At 46.4% G+C, this 17,500-nt stretch overlaps 1 protein-coding gene across 4 annotated transcripts in view; it reads right to left on the bottom strand.

The window, feature by feature from the left end:
• Nucleotides 1-17,500, bottom strand: part of LOC123516853 — a 102,711-nt gene that overhangs the window by 18,333 nt on the left and 66,878 nt on the right. Inside the window, exon 1 of one of the 4 annotated variants that reach the window (XM_045276550.1) lies at nucleotides 12,473-12,497. The exons of the other annotated variants lie outside the window; for them this stretch is intronic. The gene's annotated coding sequence lies outside the window, so the exon portion shown is untranslated. Of the gene's footprint in view, nucleotides 1-12,472; nucleotides 12,498-17,500 lie in introns of those variants that run through there. 4 annotated transcript variants of the gene reach the window in all.

The following is a 17,500-nucleotide window of genomic DNA, read 5'->3' as shown; positions in this document are numbered from 1 at the left end:
CGATAGGAACGGAAAAAGAGAGTCGCCTAAAGAGTTTGTGTTCTAATCCTTTTTGATCAGATGCTCCTTTGTTTCTCTTTGAAGTTTTTTTTTTATCTAATCGTTCTTTATCTAATTATTTAAGTGCCTGTCGTCATTTCGGCCGGTGACAAATGAAAGACGGTGAAATTCTCTAAGCGCGCATTTATTTTCAGTGTGATTTAAAAGATTTTCGGTAATTTCTTGATGCGTTCACTCAAAACCAGACACGATAAGAACCTGATATATTTTTATTGCTATTGCTATTTCTTTATTTTTATTTTATTTTACTTATCTATTTTATTTTTATTCTTATTTATTTATTTATATTTCATTTTTTCTTTTCGAGTGTGTGTGTGTGTGTGTGTGTGTGTGTGTGTGTGTGTGTGTGTGTGTGTGTGTGTGTGTGTGTGTGTGTGTGTGTGTGTGTGTGTGTGTGTGTGTGTGTGTGCAAAATGACCAAAAGCAACAAAATATAATGATAATCGTAAAAAAAAATGGACTAATGAGATACCTGTTCCTAAAGACAAAGAGAGAGAGAGAGAGAGAGAGAGAGAGAGAGAGAGAGAGAGAGAGAGAGAGAGAGAGAGAGAGAGAGAGAGAGAGAGAGACGTTAAAACTATACGCTATTGATAAAACCACGCTTTTACTATTCAAATTCTCAAACATTACCAACTCAATCCTTCTCATTCACCCAAACAATCAACAATTTCCACTGCCAGCAAGTCCTTTCCCAGCTCAATTTATAAACTCCCTCACCACTCCTTGCAATTCACCTCTCAATTTTACAAACATAATTAAATAAATCTTACTCAGCAATTTCCATTCCCAGCAAGTTCTTTCCCATATCAATCTACTCATAAGTTCTCTTCGCATATTCCCCGTCTCCTTTGCTTGCGTCTGCCAAAGGAAAGAAGGAGGTATGCATATTTGGGCTTTTCCTGAAGTCAAGGCGAGGTTGCCAGCCCTTTAGCCATGCAGACAGTGGTGCTACTTCGTGATTCAGGGTGAAGGCCACGTAAGGGTGAATAAACCAGGGAGAGAGAGAGAGAGAGAGAGAGAGAGAGAGAGAGAGAGAGAGAGAGAGAGAGAGAGAGAGAGAGAGAGAGAGAGAGAGAGAGAGAGAGAGACGTCCAGTCATTATTGCTGATTTAATCTTTCAAATTTTTACACGTGCTCTTATCCATAATCCATACCTCTTCCTTTCTTTCCTTCTCTCTCCCTTCCCATAAGTTATACTGTTATCTCTCTCTCTCTCTCTCTCTCTCTCTCTCATGTACACGTTTTTACAAATTCCACCAATATATTTTGCCGTTCCTTCCTTCCACTCTCTCTCTCTCTCTCTCTCTCTCTCTCTCTCTCTCTCTCTCTCTCTCTCTCTCTCTCTCTCTAGACTCCTGAGACAACACTCACATCGCCTCAAGTGCATGTCCGTGACGTCACTTGCTGCAATAACAGAACACGAGCTTATACCTGTGCATGCCCGACCCACTGCTTCCTCCTTCGCTCTCTCTCTCTCTCTCTCTCTCTCTCTCTCTCTCTCTCTCTCTCTCTCTCTCTCTCTCTCTCTCTCTCTCTCTCTCGTCAGTGTCACTCCATTTCTTCCTAGTGTGTCTATTTTCTTTATTTCTTTTCTTCCAAGTTTGTTACCTTCTCTCCTTCTCTCCCTTCTAATCTTGTCACTCTTACTTTCCTTCATTCCTTCATTCCTTCTCTGAAAAATTGTTATCTTCTTTTCCTTTTTCCTTCCTTAACTTCGTCACCCTCTTTCTCTCCTATGCCTGTCACCTCCTCCTCTGTCTCTTTCTCCCTCCCAAGCTTGTCACTCTTTATAGCTCCCTCTTTCCTCCCTCTCTTTCCTTCTTCCCTTCCTCAGTTATACAAGTTAAAGAAATTCGCTGAGTCACCAGGTACAGTGACCACCACGTATCCCACCTTCTACTTCCTCTTGGTTACTTCCCTTTCCATGAACCGCCCTGCTCCATGAACCTCCTGCTCCTCTGTTGATGGCACCCAAACATTCCTCCTTTGATTTCGTTTGTTTTTATTATTTTTTTTTTTTTTTTTGCTTTCCACTAATGATTACGAATGTTGAGTCACGTACGTATTTTTTTTCTCTTATTTTTCGTTTCTCCTTTCCTTTTCATTGGCTGGACCTTTTGTTTAGTTTCCTCTCGATCTTTCGCGTGTTGTTTGTACCTCTTCTGCTTTTATGGCATTTTCACGTCTTCTCCTTTTTTTTCACATACCTGCTCCTATTTTTTTCTGACCTCTCTTTTATCCTGCTGTTGACTCGCCTCTCCTCTCCTCCTCGCCTGCCACTCCACACCTGTCCCTCTCCCTCTCCTTTCCCTCCCACCTACCCCCCCTTCCTCCATCCTTGAACCCTCTCCGCAGTAAGAATGTTTGTGTGTATGTGTACGTGTGTGCGCTGGACTGCAAGTGTGTGTGTGTACATTACATATCTCCGCATGGGTAAATATGTGCTTATCCACGGACCAATGTGTTCTCGCAAGGTCACCCTCAGACTAGGAAGGGGCCAGCCACTGACTGTCTGCCGCCTCAGCCGCCGCCACCGCCGCCGCTGCCACGGGTGCTTTTAGTGGCGGGTCACTTACTCGTCAATCCACCACCATCACCACCACCACCACTACTACTACCATATTCCACCTCTTAGGGCCGTATTCTGAAACGCTTTGATCTCTCTCACCACGACTATTCTTAACCTCTTCAATACTGAGACCATGATTTTTGGTTATAATTAGACGATTTTATTTGCATTAGGAAGGGTCTGTGGAGGTCAAAAGGTTTCTGAAGCTGTATAAAGTCACGAAATAGTAACCAGGCCACAGAGATAATTAGGTGGGCTGTCAAGAGTGTTTTTTCCTATTATCAAGGTAGAAAATTTGTTAATACAACACTTGAAATCCATCCTTAAAAACTCGTGTCACTTCAACTATGACAGCCTTTTGAACGATGGAGGTGCGGCGCTGAGGTGCTTCAGTAAATGCCCCTTAGAGTCTCGTGTCTCGTCCTGGATGTGAGTCAGTGGGTTTTCCCAGTAAAAAAGCGAATGGCAAAAGAGACAAAGAGAGAGAAAAAGAGAAAGAGAGGAAGAGAAAAAAAAGTATAAAAGTTCCCTAGAAAATTGTCGGGTTTGATCAGCGGACCCATCTGTGGTGTCATTCCTCTCCCGAGTTGATTGGTTCGTGGGTAACGCCTCGCCGCCCGCGCCCAATCACCGGTCGCCGTGAATCAAGGCGATGGTAAAAGTACGCTCTTTCCCGTTCAGCATAAACCCCCTAACGTGTTTGTCTGGGGAGCGACTGCCAGGCCACGGGAGAGATGATGGAGCAGGAGGGGAGAAGAGGGAGGGGGAGAGAAGCAGTGGTAATGTAGGGTCAAGTAGTAGTAGTAGTAGTAGTAGTAGTAGTAGTAGTAGTAGTAGTAGTAGTAGTAGTAGTAGCAGTAGCACCAGTAGCAGCAGCAACAACAACAGAAGAAGAAGAAGAAGAAGAAGAAGAAAGGGGTGGAATGCAAAAAACAAGAAGATAACAACAACAAAAAGAAAGAGGAATAGGGGAGCCCGAGAACATTACCATAAAACATGAACAACAACAACAACAACAACAACAACAACAACAACAACACCATAACTAACACAACCACCACCATCACCACGACTACCACCACCAATAACAACAACAATAGCCAGACACAGTAAAGTGAAGAGGACGGGTTTGGAGAGGACGAGGAGGGAGAAAGAGAGAGAGAGAGAGGGGGGGAGAGGGAACGAGTGCTGCAGTGAGAGGGCAAGCATGAGTGTCTTTCCTTGGCTGATTGAAGCACGATTGGCTGATTGAGAGGAGGAGTAAGAGAATACGTGAGTGAGAGTGAGAGAGTGAGTGAGAGTGAGGAAATTAATTGTCGTATGATATTTATCGAGGAAAAAACATGAGTGAATTAAAATATAAGTAAAGCAGAGAGAGAGAGAGAGAGAGAGAGAGAGAGAGAGAGAGAGAGAGAGAGAGAGAGAGAGAGAGAGAGAGAGAGAAGGTGAGAAATCGGGAAAGTGTTGGCTTGCTAGGAAGGGCGAAGTTTTCTTCCCATAATTTACTATAATAGAAACCTATCAGTGATGTGTATCAATAAACTTGGGTAAAGGAGGAGGAGGAGGAGGAGGAGGAGGAGGAGGAGGAGGAGGGATTAAGAAATTATCAAAACCAATAATATGAAGAGAGTGTGAAGGCTGGGAGTTCCCTGCAGCAGTGGGGGAGCGTTGGCCGCCGAGCCGGGGGTGATCATCCTCTCAGATATTTTAAGCAATGGAAAGGGAAAATATAAAGCAAGAAAACTAAGAGAGTAAAAGGAGGAGAAAAGCAGCGGGAACCTGTGGAGAGTGGCGACAAGGAAAGAGGAGGTGGAGGAGAAGATGGAAGGGAATCACGGTCCACAGAGGTGGGAAGCACAGAGAGTCTCCACCGGACACGAGGACCAGAACAATTTACTTGATAATATGAACCTTCCTGCACGACACAGGCGAGGGACGATCACTCGCCGGGGAGGAGGACACATGCAGGGGTCCCACCGTCCAAGGAAACACTGCAAAGTATAATTCTAGTATCAATTGTAATACTCTGCCATGTTGGTAGCAGCACCAATCAGATATCCAAACTTTTAACCTCATTTAAAACACCCGTCATTCCCTGGTCCCTCACACGTCTGCCTTCCTCCGGCCCGACGGTACAGTACACCATCTCCTACGCGTGCGTGTGTGTGCGGATGTGCTTGAAGGAGGGGATGAGTGATGCTCACATTACACGTCATCAAAATTCACTTAGAGCTTCATGGGAGACGGCAGCTACCCAAGCCTTGCAGGCCAGGTCATTCCCACACCGTTACATCCTCGCCCGCCCACCCACCGGCCCCTGTCACGTGAGGCCAGCTCGCTCGCTCTCCCTGCCTCCGCTCTCTTGACCTATGGGGGAACTGGCTGAAAAGTCTTTTCACCATCTGACACAAGAGACGTGCCAATACATTTCATGAGACGGCCTGGGAAGAACAAATGTATTTCCTTTTCCTAGAAAGAGTAAACATGAGTCATTGTCCTTTGACGAGACAGCGGCGAATGCAAATGAGAGGTCACTCACAGTAAGATTGAATAGTGCCTCGTCAAAAAAGCCTTGCCCTGCCAGGACCCTCGTCCAGCGGGATAACACTCGGTATCCTCAACGCCGTGATGGAGGAACAAAGGCCGAACACACTCCCAGAGGAACATTAAGTCATGCCGGTGGACGAGGCTCTCAGGGTCACAGGGTCAGGGGGCGGCGAGAACGGTCAGCGGCATTCCAAGTTCAAGTTCAGGAACGAAGTCACACAAGGAGGAGGAGGAGGAGGAGGAGGAGGAGGAGGAGGAGGAGGAGGAGGAGGAGGAGAAGCAAGGAGGACTGGGTGTGAGAGAGCAGTGAAGTAGTGTGTAAGTTGGACGGGGCGATGCTTCCAGCGAGGGACTGGGAGAAGAGAGAGGATCGGGGTTCTGTAATATCCTTGACGGGCAGCTCAAAGGTTCATTCCTCATCGCAAAGTCGTTAACAACAGCCAGTCACGAACCAGGACTCGAAGGCAAGACCCTTGGCGGACTGGGAGTGAGAATTTATGAAAAAGTGAAGCAAAATCGTGACTGCCGACACAATACTTCGTAGCGCCGCGGCCATCGCTGAACCAGAACGCCGAGGTGCTAATGATCGTAATTGGAAGTCAGTCGTCTCATTAAGCTCCCAGCAATATATAAAGTCTCCCTCTCTCCCCCCCTTCCCCTCCAAGCTTGCCGACTCCATCCCTCTCTCTCGGCAGCAACTCTCCCTCTTCAGTGTACTCTCTTCCTCGCCGGCTGTCTCGTCGCAGGGTACAGGAACCCTGCTGTTTGTATTCTGTCCCTCCCCAGCTGTGAGCGGTGACGGAGATGCCAGATTAATGATGAGGGAGGTGAAGCGATGGCGACACAAACAGAAAGATGATTAGACAAACAGCGGCAACAGCAACAAGAAATAGCAGCAGGGTCATCGTTATTATCGTCACCATCATTATTACCATCAATGCAAACAACAACATCAACGACAACAACAATAAAGACACGAATAAAACAACAACAGTGCCTCAATGACTTTGCTTCTCTGCCATACAAAGCCCAGAAGGGAAGCAGAGGCGCGAGTCGGTTCCTCGGGCGACCTCCCTCGACCTCTAACGGGGCACGTCCGAGCTGCCCGAGACGTACTCCCCGTATTTGGGCGTGGGCGGAAGGGCGAGAGGTGGAGGAGTGGTGGAGAGGGGCACGCTGAGCAGTGGCCGCGTAGTGACCCCTGGGCCAGGCCGCCTCGCCGCCGCCACATGAACACCGTCTGTGCCCAACGAGTCGAACCAACGGACGCACGGTCTTCGGTTACTGTGTGTTGTTTTGCCAGCCGCGGAAGGATTGTGTCCGAGAGGTAGGACTGGGAGCTTAGCGGCTGTCTGGTACTGCCACTGTATGACTGACAGCAACAATGTTCTCCCGCATTATGACTGATGGCAAAACATGTTTCCATTTCAAGCTTGGCACTATTGTAAAGGTTGGTTGGTGGCTGCGTAACTGTTCTTCAGAAATGCGTGGCCGTGAATTTGCCTTCTGCAACTGAGACATAATTTCCTTACGTGGCGAACGCTCTACACGCTGCGTACTGACAGCTAGCAGTCAAACTAGTCTTTCTGCTGGGCCCGCCTAGCACACAGCCCACCAGTGCCGGCGGCCGCGGGTTACGGGAGCACTGTGTCATAATATGAGTGTTTTCTCGTCGCGTTCCTGTGGTCACTTGAGCTCTACGTATTGACAAGTGCAATAAATGTTTTATGGCAACGGAAACATGCTGTCATTAATATGAGCTTTGATAACGGAACACCAGTGTGTGTGTGTGTGTGTGTGTGTGTGTGTGTGTGTGTGTGTGTGTGTGTGTGTGTGTGTGTGTGTGTGTGTGTGCTGTGGAACATAGCAACTGAGGTCAACAACCGGCAGGTTTCGCGTCAGACAAGCCAAATGGTGGTTGCCGCGGTGCCATGTATACCAGAGTGACTCCTGCCGCTGTCTTCCCTACACGGCGACTCGTGCAGCTTCGAGGCGCGCTTCATTCATGCTGTCTGCTTGCCTTATTTGTCTCACATGATAGGCTGAAAGAGAAATGGCCGCTATTTGAATCTTAGCCACGCATGAGGATGCAACATAGAAGGAACACTAGAGATATTGTAGGAAGCTCTCCTTGCTTTCCGCAGACGCTGCATCAGGACGAAAGAAAACTGAACGTGCAGGAGTAACTATGCTTGTTTCCTGACGTGTCCATTTACCCGTGTGGTAAATGCTTAAAATGTCGACGTAACACTGGTAAATATGTTGAAGGCAGGCCAGATTTAAGCGCGCACGCACACACGCACACGCACACGCACACACACACACACACACACACACACACACACACACACACACACACACACACACACACACACACACAGCCAAAGTGCGTCTGTGCGAGTCGTCTGGTCTCCATTCACTATTTCATTTCAGTAACACGTCCAGAACTGCTTATGTGACTGTCATATGAAATACAAAGAATGTAGAGGCTGGAGGTCCAGAAGAAATAGCAACAACACACCAAGACATCACAAACACACACACACACACACACACACACACACACACACACACACACACACACACACACACACACACACACACACACACACACACACACACACACACACACACACACGCAAACACACAAACAACACACACACCCACTTTCCAGAAGCCAGCAGGACATAACTATTGCTCCATTCATACTCTTACTCTCACTTTCTTCCCCTTTCTCTCGCATCTTGCTTTCACCTCTCCCTGGACCAATCCCACCTTTCTCTCCCACTCTCCCTCTCACTCCACCCGATAACATGACAAAAATATATTTACTTTTCTAATTTCTCAACTTAACACTTACTTTCATTACAGTTCACGTGCTTTTCATTTATTAATTTTAAAGTCTAAACATTTTTCTTTACGATTCCTGGAGATAAAAACTTAAAGCACGCAGATAAATGTTTCCGTGAGTCGTGATGGAGACTCAAGTTGGCGTGCCGCGGGGAAACATTAAATTTGTCTAAACGTCAATCAATCTCCGCTCCTTTCTGTCCCGCTATCGTGTTTTCATGTCTTCCGCCTCCCGCACGCACGCAGGTACTCAATTCGACTCACCGACGCAGCCTGGGCACCAAACAGTCATCACCTAAGACCCTCCACGGTTCCTTGGCCTCGGGATCAAACAATTCAAATGAAATTCCATCACACGGCAAACGTACGTACACAACACACTCATAAATCACACACGCGCCCAAGTGACAGGCAAACAGGCAGACAGACAGACAGACAGACAGACAGATGAACGTATGTACATACATAAACACACACACACACACACACACACACACACACACACACACAGAAGAAGAAGAAGAAGAAGACAACAAAGAAGGACGACAACAACAACACAGCAACAACAACAACACAACAGAAGAAGAAGAAGAAGAAGAAGAAGAAGAAGAAGAAGAAGAAGAAGAAGAAGAAGAAGAAGAAGAAGAAGACAACAAAGAAGGACGACAACAACAACAACAAAAGCAACAACAACAAGAAGAAGAAGAAGAAGAAGAAGAAGAAGAAGAAGAAGAAGAAGAAGAAGAAGAAGAAGAAGAAGAAGAAGAAGAAGAAGAAGAAGAAGAAGAAGAAGAAGAAGAAGAAGAAGAAGAAGAAGAAGAAGAAGAAGAAGAAGAAGAAGAAGAAGAAGAAGAAGAAGAAGAAGAAGAAGAAGAAGAAGAAGAAGAAGAAGAAGAAGAAGAAGAAGAAGAAGAAGAAGAAGAAGAAGAAGAAGAAGAAGAAGAAGAAGAAGAAGAAGAAGAAGAAGAAGAAGAAGAAGAAGAAGAAGAAGAAGAAGAAGAAGAAGAAGAAGAAGAAGAAGAAGAAGAAGAAGAAGAAGAAGAAGAAGAAGAAGAAGAAGAAGAAGAAGAAGAAGAAGAAGAAGAAGAAGAAGAAGAAGAAGAAGAAGAAGAAGAAGAAGAAGAAGAAGAAGAAGAAGAAGAAGAAGAAGAAGAAGAAGAAGAAGAAGAAGAAGAAGAAGAAGAAGAAGAAGAAGAAGAAGAAGAAGAAGAAGAAGAAGAAGAAGAAGATGATGATGATGATGATGAAGAGAAGAAATATGAGTGTACTCCGTTAATATGCACAGATGGTTTGGCATGAACTTAATTAGCATGAAGAAAAAAAAAAACAACGGTCGTCATCGATAGATCATTATCTGGACTCTGCTCCATGTGGCTCCTCTGCCCCTCCCTGTCCCTACCCCTTGCTCCCCCTGCTGCCCTGCCCTTGCACTCCCTGCCCCCGCCTCCCTCCTGACGGTTTGTAACGGTAGTGTCGTCCTCCGAGCGTCATCAGCCAGTCAGGGTCCGCTAATAACCACAATTCATTAAAATATCAAGAGAGAGAGAGAGAGAGAGAGAGAGAGAGAGAGAGAGAGAGAGAGAGAGAGAGGCGTTCTGATTTACTGAAGACTCAGGAGCGCTTTCTTAATTAAACATTCTTGACTTTCCTAATGACTATTTCTCTAACACTACAGCCATGTTCAAGTTCATGCGAGTTTTCATGGTCGTTTTGCGCACTGACGGTGTAGAACCTTGTCAAACTACCACCAGGATCATACGGACACAATTGAAGTCTCCAGTAACTCCCGCAAAAGTTTATTGAAATTATTGGAGGAAAGACTCCAAAACATTTACGAGTAAAGTTAAACTGAACATTACGAGTCAGACCATTATCGCAGTTAAGACACGGCCTCACACAAAGGCCCAATAACTTCCACTAATGGCTACTGCAACAGGTCCAAGTTACGACGTCGAAACGTTTAATGAAGGCTAGACTGAACATCGCAAGTCTCACACACACACACACACACACACACACACACACACACACACACATCCGCAGTTAGTCTCACACCATCTGTTCCATTAGTAGTGCAGCTTAACCCTTTGAGTACCATTACGAGTTTCCGTATTCATTCTAGTTACTATTTGGTGATTTTATGCAGCTTCTAAAACTCATGTGGGGGATTAAAATAGTGAAGACTCTGGCCATTAACTTTCTGACCTCCATAGATCCTTGCTAATGTCAATAAAATGGTCTAATCTCACAAATCTCAAGGTAAAAACGCTTCCTATAGTACTGAAGAGATTAACATGGAGAGTACCTAGTTATTCATTTGCGGAGGAACTACAAATCTTAAGAAAACTAAACAAAAGCTTCTGTGGGCGCAAGAACAAGAAGTCTAAAGTCGGATGAAGCTTCACCTCCAATATCTCGTCAATCACAGGAAGTTTAGGCAACTGGCAGGCTTTCTTGGCATAAACAAGAACAAAATAAGAACTAATCGGCCAGCAAATAAGACACAGAGGTAGAGAAATGCAGGATGAAGTTCACTAGTAACTAAATGTTCGAAGTACTCATGTGTAGAGGCGTGTTAATATTTACAGTGACTTGAGTTTTTTGTTTTGTTCCTTCCATCCTAAAAATCATCGGAGTCTGCAAACACCAAACATTCTGAGCTAAACGAAGAGAGAGTTCTGAGACAAATATCCCTAAAGGTCTGATGTGTACACTTTTCCACAATTAATTCAAGCATACGTAATATGATAGAATGAAACGCACCATATTCCAGTGGCGCTACTTTCAACCCTTCACTGCTCTGGCCATCTTTTGGAAGTATTCAAAATAGTATAAAGATATTATTTAGAAATTCAATAGAGAATAATTTTTTTTTGTATTTCATAGGCTGTAAGAATATTCAACATACTTCAGTACAAAAATAAGGATTTGAAAAGAATCATGAGAAAATATAATATCAAGCAATGAGAGTTAAGCCAGTCATCATTACCAGGTAGGCATACCAACCACTCCATATTTTCATATCCGTCGTGACAAGATGCTCGAGAACATAGTGGTGAGAGTGTACGTACATTGGGATGACTTGGGAAATTGTTTATTGGCTATGCTTGCTACTGAATGTTATCTTATTACTTGTGATTATGTATATATGAGAGAAAGAGATGTATGAAGTCCACATAATTGACTCTCTCTCTCTCTCTCTCTCTCTCTCTCTCTCTCTCTTCAGTACCATGACGTGTTTTCATATTCGTCCTCCTTACTATTTGGCGATTTAATAGAGCTTTAGAAACTTATGTGGGGATTAAAAACTAGTGAAGACTCTGACCATTAATATTTTGACCTCCATAAACAGTTCATAATGTAAATAAAATCATCTAATTGTATCCAAACCACATGGTAAAAAAAGCGTCCCAGTACTGAAGGAGTTAAACATTCCAAGGCATTGAGGGAAAGGCTTCTAACATGACACCTTCACTAAACACCTGAGGCAAGTAGTAGCGGAAGAGGTGGGGGATTTATTCAACAAAACCTATGCTGAGATGCTGTCTAATTTCTAGTACGTCTGAAAAGAACAACTGATAATGATCCTAGGCTACTGCGAGAGAGAGAGAGAGAGAGAGAGAGAGAGAGAGAGAGAGAGAGAGAGAGAGAGAGAGAGAGAGAGAGAGAGAGAGAGAGAGAGAGAGAGAGAGAGAGAGAGAGAGAGAGAGAGAAGAGAGTGTGTGTGTACATATATGTGTGTTCTACCAAATAATTCTTCCCGAGCAACACTACAGCAGAGAACCAGTTTCCACCTCAAGGCAGACAATACTACACGCACTTCTTGCCACCTTAATCTTCCTCTGGCCGCACATGCAGGTCCCAAGGCGGGCTGCTGGTGCACACATTCGTTTTATTTACGGTGGCAGCAGCTTTACGTAGTGCAAATACTGGCCCACCGTCCTTCTCTGAGCGCCAAAAATGTAATATATGGTGCGCAGGACAAAGGAGACGGTGGTTTATACGACTGCAGGGAAAGTGTCTTGATGTGCAAGGTCTCGCCGCGAAGACTCAGACGCGACTCCATGCAAAGCTCTGTAGTCTGTGTTTGGTGAACCGACTCCCTCTGTGCTTAGGTTTGGTCTCCTTTTGGTTTCTCTCTCTCTAGTTTGGCAACCATTTCCTTTTCGGTAGTAAAGTTTTGCCTTCTTTTTCTCCATAGTTTAGTGACCATTTCCCTTTCAGTGCTAAAGTTTGATTTCTCTCTCTCTCTCTCTCTCTCTCTCTCTCTCTCTCTCTCTCTCTCCCAGTTAACCAGTAAGGCTGTTACTCTTTTGGTCTTGCTTTGTGTTTCTCTGCATTCCTTTGTGAGACTTGATGCCAATATTCAGGTCAAACAAAAGTACAAGATTCAGGTGAAGTGAGTCTGGTTAATTAAATACTAGTCTAGATAAATAGTCAACTGACCTTCTAAGATTACAGTAGTGGAGCGTCCGTTGCCAGTCAGTTGATGTATCGCCAAGTTCAATAATTTTAATCCAAAGTCACTTCTCTTCATGTCGTTGCGTCACTCCCACCACCAACCCACTCACCACCGCAGTCTGTGACTCACTGCTCCACAAAACACCAGTCGCTCATTAAAATATTTTCATACACTTGTTTTTACCCACGCCAAAGTGACTGGTTACGTCTTGCAATTTTTGTTAACGACGTCTGACAGCTGAGGTGTGTGTGTGTGTGTGTGTGTGTGTGTGTGTGTGTGTGTGCGCGGGCGCGCATAATAACGATGTATGTATGTTTTTATTACATAATTATAAAACGGATGGGGTGCCAAGGTTTTATTCTGTTTACCCCCACCACCTCCCGTGAAGCGCGCGTCACAACAACACGTCCACTCGCTGTGCAGCAATGCGTGACGCAACACACCGCAACCATTACAGCTACACAAATATCAACCGACTATTATCACTTGGCTTAACGTTAATCAACTTCTTATTGCTGTCACTTTTTCCAACCAAGCATGTAAATTATGAAATGAACGAACCCCTTTTTCTGTTTCCATTGCACCTTCACTCTGATTAAACCGGTGCACCGCGGATGAATGCGTTGCGACACCTGGAGGAGCTGAGGGGCGTGTGGCGCTGCTGGGTGGGAGTCCTCGGCGCTGAGGAGGAACACCTGCAACTCTGCTCTCAGGTGACAACGCCGCCCAGACACGTCAGTTCTGTATGCACCCGGCATGGCTCCGATCATGACCTTGATAATGAGGAAAGGACACCGGGTATTCCGTGTGTGTGTGTGTATGTGTGTGTGTGTGTGTGTGTGTGTGTGTGTGTGTGTGTGTGTGTGTGTGTGTGTGTGTGTGTGTGTGTGTGTGTGTGTGTGTGTGTGTGTGCTGACGGTCACGTTAGGAGAGCACCGATCACGACGCAGCCTCACTATTGTCATCCCTGCTGCCATGACCCATTCCTCCCCAGTCAGCCACAGCCACCCACCACCCACCCACTGACACCCACAGAGGACCATGCCACCCACCCACCCTTGGTCATCAGGGTCACTCACGACTGGTTGCCATACCTCAGCACACACACACACACACACACACACACACACACACACACACACACACACACACACACACACGAATAAAGTAAACGACTAAAATATATATAAATGGGTTGAATATAAATATGAAAAATTATCCACACACGTCTCCCTCCACCCATGACAGTGTAGATGCGGGTGTTCTCCCCGGGGCGCCTCCACTCTCCTGCTCCATTCCAACACTCGTTCAACTCTTCATCACTCTCATCCACCTTCTTCCCATAACTCTCCCAGCCTCCACGCCCTCATCTCCTCCACCTGCCTCACCTCTCCTCAGACTCGTTCCACCTCCATCACTACCCTGTGGCCTCCTTTCCTACGGCCCATCCACCTCACACTGCTTCCCTCCTCCACCCACTCCACCCTCACCTGCTCCACAACATCGCGTCGCCCTTCTCTCTGCCTCCTTCCTACCTCGCCTCACTTTCCACTGCAGTTCACTTGGTTCGCTCGACCTCTTCTAGCATCGCCCCTCACCCTCCCGCACTCTTCCTGTCGTCCTCATCCCCTCCGCCTAAACACGTCCCTTGCAGCCCCCACCTTGCATTCCTCCATCTCTCTCGTCCTCCCCCGTCTACCTTTCCTTCCTGGAGCCTCCCCTGTCGCGATAACCAGCCACCATAAGAGTGTTTCATGGCGTCCCGCTGCTGCCGTGCGAGAATGGAGGAAAAAATGTTTAAAGAGAAAGACTCATCCCAGAACACTATGACATTTGGGTTCCGTTAGCGTCGCCGGCCACCTCTTCTTCTGCAAGCCGCGCCCATCTGCCCGCTGCTCTCTTGCCGTCAGGTGCGACACGAGTCAACTCATGTCGTTAAATTCCCGCCTCTTAACAGCACTACACGCATCGCTGGAGACCGGCCGCGGCTGATATAAATTGCTGCGGGAGAGAAGTAAACTTGCAGTGTTTGGACACGGTATTATAAGGCTTTCCGGGGGTCAAAAAAGAAGAAAGAGAGGAATGAGCAAGAATGTTTCCCTCTCTCTCTTTCTCTCCACGCTCGGCCGCCTCGGCGAACACTGGCCGCCCATGTTGATGTTACTGCTGTTGTTATTGTTGCTCCTGCCACTGATGCTACTCCACCTGCCCCTTCCCCTGCTGCTTCTCCCGCTGCTACGCCACCGCTACTATAACGACGCAGCATCGCCACATCACCACCTCCGACCCGACACATTACTCCCATACCGCTACACATAAACACATCATCATTACCATACCATCCATAACACATCTCCATAAGCATCCCCGCCATGCCATCCCATTACCATACCATCACCACACCATTAACCACCACCACCACCACCACCACTGCTAACACCCTGACCCCTCCACGGCCACACTGATGCCACCAATATAGACTAACCATTATCACCACCACCATTATCACCACTTCTACCAGGCCAGCCCCTCATGATCACACCCTCTACTACCAGGCCAATCCCGCATGATCACACCCTGAGCCCCAGCCACGCCACGCCACGACACCAACCTCATGCCTTCACATCACTGCCGCCATTGTGTGCACGAGCGGGAATGTTAAACTCGGGGAACAGTACAAAAAGGGTAAAAAAAGAGAAGGATCCGTGGAACCTGGACGATATCCAACATACGACGACAACGAAGATGATGAAAACGATGATGATGATGATGATGATGAAGGTTACGACGATGGTGATGATGATGGTGAAGGCGGAAACAGTGAGAAGGATAAAGCAGAGGAATGAGAGAAGAAGGAAAATGTTAGCAGCAATAAAGTGATTTCAAGGAACATTAAAAGAGGCAATAAATACAAGAAGGAAAAAAAAAAATAACATGTACATATAAGTAGAGAGAGAGAGAGAGAGAGAGAGAGAGAGAGAGAGAGAGAGAGAGAGAGAGAGAGAGAGAGAGAGAGAGAGAGAGAGAGAGAGAGAGAGAGAGAGAGAGAGAGAGAGAGAGAGAGAGAGAGAGAGAGAGAGAGAGAGAGAGAGAGAGAGAGAGAGAAGCTTGATGACATACCTGGAAGGGGTGCATATTTTCCCCTTCATTGTCCACACCATCTGCGTCACTATCGGGAATGAGGAGAGACAACGCAGGAGAGATGGAGGTGGAATGGGAAGAAATGGGGAGGAATGGGAGGGGACAAAAGTACTCTCCTTTACTCCCGGACAGGACTCAGGTCATCTCTTCTCTTCCCTTCCCTTACCTCCACCTCTCCTCCACCACCTCCTCCTTCTCTTCCTTCTCCACCTCGGTCGACGGACATCTCTGTCTTCATCGCCAGTCTGGTCGCGCCTCAACCCTCCACCAACTCCACCACCACCACCACCACCACCACCACCACCACCACCACTCCCCTCCACCCCTCCACACCCCCTCCCACGACCCTGCCACACCTGCGACCTTCACCATCCGCAGCAGCGTCACCGCCAGCGCAGTGTCCCAAGCGGGCGTCACTACATCTCCGTCACAAGTCCCATCTTCATCCTTCTTACGTCTCCTTCCTCGTCATTAAGAGTATTATCACCATTATCACCATCACCACCACCACCACTAGAGGGTTCTTTGTATCACCTCCGATTTCTGACCACCATCCATCTTGTAGGAGGAGGAGGAGGAGGAGGAGGAGGAGGAGGAGGAGGAGGAGGTTAGGTTAGAATAGTACACCTTTAGCCATCTGCATTCCTTCCTTGCTTCTTTTTCCTTTTCTGTTAATTTCTCTTCGTTTTTCTCCCGTCTTGTCCTCACACTTGTGCATACCAATTGTCTCTTTTTCTTCTTCTTTTTCATCTTTTGCCTCTTTACTCATGGTGTGTGTTTTTTTTAACTCTTATATCCTCTTCACTCTTCCTCTTTTATCTTTCTCTCTTTTTTTTTTCTGTTGTTTTTTCTCCTTGACTTTTCTTATCTATAACTTATCACCGTCTTCTCATCTCCACAATTTTCTCCCCTCTCTCTCTTTTCTCGTGATTTTCTCTCATCCTTCTCCTTCTCCTCCTCCTCTATGACTTTCCCTCACTCTTCCTTTCTCTTCATTTCCTCTCACAAGTGTTGAGTTTTTTTCCTCCGCTTTTCATTTTCTTCTCTATTGTTTGCCTTTATCTCTCTCTCTCTCTCTCTCTCTCTCTCTCTCTCTCTCTCGATATCACTCCTGTTCATTTTTTATTTAATTTACTCATTTTATTTTTAGATTTATATACATCCCCTCGTCTCATCTCTTCTCTCATCTCCAACACCCTCTTCCTCTCCCTCTCCCTTTCCCTCTCCCTCTCCTTCTCCCTCTCCCTCTCTCCCACCATCCCAGAGTGTCAGGGGTCAAGAATCTGGGATGGTCGAGGGGGATGCCCGCTGACCACGATCCACGCAGCTGCCGCCACAACAGCAGCGGCACCAGCATCCCGCCAATCCTCCGACCCGCCAGTGACTTGATCGTTACCGTCTGGGTGAGCACACAGGTAAAGAGAAGTGAAAAGGCCCACGTACGTACGCACATACACACACACACACACACACATCCACCCTGAGACAAAGGCGAAGTATTATGAAAAGAAAAGAGGAAGAAAAAAAATATTTGAATGCGTGGGAGAAGGAAGGGAGGAGGAGGAGGAGAAGGAGGTTGGAGGAGGAGATAGAAGAGGAGGACGAGGAAGGAGGAGAAGGAGGAGGTCGATGAGGAGAAGGGTAATCAGCTTTTGTCTTTTTATCTGTGGGATTCAATTATATAAATGCGACGTTTGTCATTCCTTATCTCGTTATGAAATCACTATTACTGTTAATCATGTCTTGCGCATTCTTTTGTTCTTCCATTGCCTCTCTCTCTCTCTCTCTCTCTCTCTCTCTCTCTCTCTCTCTCTCTCTCTCTCTCTCTCTCTCTCTCTCTCTCTCTCTTTCTGGTTGATATTTTGAATTTA

This window comes from Portunus trituberculatus, chromosome 41 (genome assembly GCF_017591435.1).
Source record: "Portunus trituberculatus isolate SZX2019 chromosome 41, ASM1759143v1, whole genome shotgun sequence".
In the NCBI taxonomy this organism is placed as follows: domain Eukaryota; kingdom Metazoa; phylum Arthropoda; class Malacostraca; order Decapoda; family Portunidae; genus Portunus; species Portunus trituberculatus.
This window is presented reverse-complemented; position numbering and strand designations above follow the sequence as displayed.